The sequence below is a fragment of the Amblyomma americanum genome, chromosome 1 (genome assembly GCF_052857255.1).
Source record: "Amblyomma americanum isolate KBUSLIRL-KWMA chromosome 1, ASM5285725v1, whole genome shotgun sequence".
Taxonomy (NCBI): domain Eukaryota; kingdom Metazoa; phylum Arthropoda; class Arachnida; order Ixodida; family Ixodidae; genus Amblyomma; species Amblyomma americanum.
In genome coordinates, this window is record NC_135497.1 from 512,123,371 (window position 1) to 512,127,426 (window position 4,056).

Consider the following 4,056-nt stretch of genomic DNA (forward strand, 5'->3'; position numbering starts at 1 on the left):
AAACGCAAAGGCGCATGTGTGCTGTGCGATGCCAGTGCAGGTTAAATATCCTCATGTGGTCGAAATTATTCCGGAGCCCGCCACTACGGCGCCTATTTCTCTCTTTCCTCTTTTAGTTTAACCTTCCTTCCTTCACTTACTCCGCGGTTCGGGTGTCCATCGAGACTGCGAGACAATTACTGCGTCATTTCCTTTCCCCAAAAAATAATTTTCTGTTTTTTTTCCTGTGTTGCTGCGGCACCTCTTTCTTAGTTTATTCTGGCAGAGACGATGAGATTGAAAATAAGTGGTTATCAGGGGCTGATTTCTGTGAGGCCTCCTTGTGAGCCAGTTGCTTTTGACGATTTTGCTTCATGTTTTGAAAGGAAATATAAACTATAAGTTAAATTTTCCCTCGAATAAAGCGACTTAGTCACTACGAATTAGGAAGACGTCGCCGGAATTAGGAAGACGTCATCGCATCGCATCATCAGTCTACGTGTAGTCAACACCATTCAAAAGGAAACGCAGAGAATTGAATTATTTTGTTGCGGCACAAGCCACTCAGGGAAGCAGTTCAGAAAATACGACCATTTGGTTTCAGACGTTTCCTCAGCTTTTCACTCCAGACCAGTGATGCGACAGATTACTTGGAAGAGAAATTTGACATTATTACGTGAAATTTTTCACATACGGTGCAGCAACAAGATATTCACTTCAAAGAATGTTGGAAAAGTGGACGTTGACTACGCAAAAATATTATTGGCAGGTCATGCATGCTCTGTGCTACTTGTATACAAGAGAAACTTGGGGCCTTGTGAGCAGTATGTGCGTTCAAAACAACAAAAACAGCATAATTCATGGAATTCGAGGACCCTAATAAAGTCCATATTATCACTATCAAGGAACACAAATAACTGCTGTCCTTTTAAAGTGCAGCCGTTGACATTGAAAAGCAGCTGTCCGTCATAATAATAATAATAATAATAATAATAATAATAATAATAATAATAATAATAATAATAAATTGTATTGACGTAACGAAAATGGCGCAGTATGTGTCTCATATATTGTTGGACACCTTAACCTCGCCGTAAGGGAAGGGATAAATGAGGGAGTGAAAGAACAAAGGAAGAAAGAGGTACCCGTAGTGGAGGGCTCCGGAATAATTTCCACCACCTGGGTATCTCTAACGTGCACTGACATCGCACAGCACACGGCCGACTTTTTGCCTCCATAAAAACGCAGCCGCCGAGGTCGGGTTCGAACCCAGGAATCCGGATCAGTAGCCGAGCGCCCTAACCACTGAGCCACCGCGGCGGGTTGCAGTCCGTCATAACTTTTCGATTATCGTGTAGTCGGAGCGAGTGCATCATGCATAAATACTCTCAAAACTGCAAACACACTGCTGCCACGAGTGAAACAAGTATGTGCTGTCTATTTCCAGGTCAGTAGAATTATTAGTCTGCACGCGACCGCACAGATACGGTGCCATACGCATAGCGTACTGCACGCAACTGACGCGTGGGACCCAACATGCCGCTGCGTAGAACGCAGGGCCAAGAGAACCGAGGCTCTAGAGCTGAGGTTCGGCAATATGGAGAAAGCGGACGTAGGGTATGTTGATGCGGCGGGTGGCTGGACGGTCGTCAACGGCCAAGGGGCCCCAGTCTCCTGGGCTGCCATCCGGGGGCGCAACAGAGGCTGCGGAGGAAGTTCCTATAGCGCTCGTCTGCGTAGAAGCGAAAGCAAAATTCTTAGTAAGCATCAGTAGAACTGCCATTCAAAATTTTTTGAAGAGGCAGGATCTCACCGGAAGCGGCCAAGATCCTTAGGAAAATTCATTTAATTTGGACACCCGCTCACGCCGCCGTCCCCGGTAACGAGGCGGCACACGAGCTATAGCCCGAGTTCTCTATTTCCGGGTAGCCGTAGAACTCCCCGAGCACTGGGGAAAGAGGAGCGCCTGCAGAATTACGGGGAAATTGTTGACCATTACAAACTGGGACGCAGGCTGGTACCCCCATCAGATCCAAAAAATAAATAATTGAGAAGCTGTCGCGTGGAGGCGGCTACAAACCAATACATACAATTATGAACTCAGTATGGGCTTACCACTTGTTCCCAGAGAGGAGTTCGCACGGTCGATGCACAGCGGGGCGAGAGGGACCCTCAACCACATAGTTTGGGAGTGCCCAAATTCTCCCGGGACGGGCAAAAATATTTTGATAGTAGAGAAGCCTGAGAGACGCTGCTAAGGAAGCCCAGACCCTGAGCTCCAGCGCAACACCATCCACCTGGCGGGAGAGGCCGCTACCAGTCAAGGACTGCCAGCCAGCATCTAACCGCGGACGCGGAACTCCCCGTCTCCCAGGCCTGCGTGCCGGGGGTGGGGAGAAACGTCTTTTCTGGTTTAAATTAAAGTTCAGTCAATCAATGCCGCTACAAGGGGAAACGGCGGCGCAGGGTAGTACAAAGGGTGTCCCCACCCTGAAAGCCGAGACGAGCGGGCATCCAGGCACCCTACTTAGAAGGGATGTTTCCAGGAAATAAATATCCACGGATGTTTCCATTTGGTCTTCTCCATGTTTACTGAGCACACCGATGTAAACACTTGAAGCTGCCGTATTTAACACACTTAAGTCGAACACCGAGGCTGTATTGGCGAAATAAATTTGTTTTCGAAGAAAAGTAATCATAGAGTAACTGACTCGCAGATCGGTGGACACCTAAACCGCGCCTTATGGGAAGCTGCAAAGGAGGGAGAGAAAAAAGAAGGGAAGAAAGAGCTGCCGTAGTGGACGTCCCCAGCAAAAATTTCGGCCGCCTGGGGATCTTTCACGTAAAATGATAAAAATCGCTTTTTTTTGGCGAAACGAAGTGTAGTAATTGTCTCATACTTCGGTGGACACCGGAACCGAGCCGCAAGGGAAGGGAGGAAGGACCTTTAACGTGCAGTGACATCACACAGCACACAGGTGCTTTTACATGCGTTTCGCCTCCATCGAAACTCAGCCGCCGCGGTCGGCTTTGATCCCGGGTACTCCGGCTCAGCAGACGAGCGCCTTAACCACTGAGCCACCGCGGCAGGTCTCTTTGACGTGCAGTGAATTCACACAGCACACCGCTTTTGTTTTACATGGTAAAATATTTTTGCGCAAAAACAACAAACACAAGAAAGGCGACGACACTTCAGGCAACACTCAATGCCACAGTTGCCTGTATCAATGATATGCGTCTATCCATATCATCCGGAAAAAAAAATTGGCTGGGGCTTAGCTAAGGTTAAGCCTGGATATCTCAAAGCGAAAAGGTTCGGTGATGCTTATGGTTTAACTTATGGTTATGCTTTATGATTTAGCCTATGATTAAGCTTACGGTTTAACTTATGGATATGCTTTGGTTACCTTATGGTTATGCTATACGTCTGCCTAGTGTAGTTATGCAAATTGCTTATCAATTTAAATTCTTCCTTCGCAACTGCTCAGCAATTCCCGAACTTTCACCATCTTGGCTACTCTCAGCTGACATGGCCGAACATCGCTGTTCAGCTTCGTTTTCACGCCGTTTAGTGAGACGTGCCTGTCGTACTTCTGGCGTTTCAGACTCGGCTTTGCTGCGTCGTTTAGCGAGATGATGGTCTCGTTTTTCAGGTGTCTCGGACGCTTGTTGAGATTTCAGCCGTTCATTTCTTCGCTCCTTTTCAGCCAACTCCCGTGGTAGCACTTCTGTATCGGTAGTATCACTCTCTTCTCCTTCCATGTTGAATGCGCACGCCTATTCTCTGCCAAGCGCTTATATAGTCGGCCTCCGCGATAAACACGCGCTTGCGGCGAACGTCAAACGATGACGCATAGAGCGCGGCAGTGGCCACCTGCGCCGCGCGTGACGTCACGCGCGGCAGCGGCGAAAGGTCAGGCGACGGAATCGGCGGCGGCCGCCTGCACCGTGCGTGACGTTACTTGTGCTCCGACATACGCCAGCTCGCGCGAAGCGCGCCTCCTTGCTCGAGGCGAGGGAAGTTATCTATCTCCCTCGCCGCTTATATGAGGTGAGTTTTCATATATAATAGTGAGT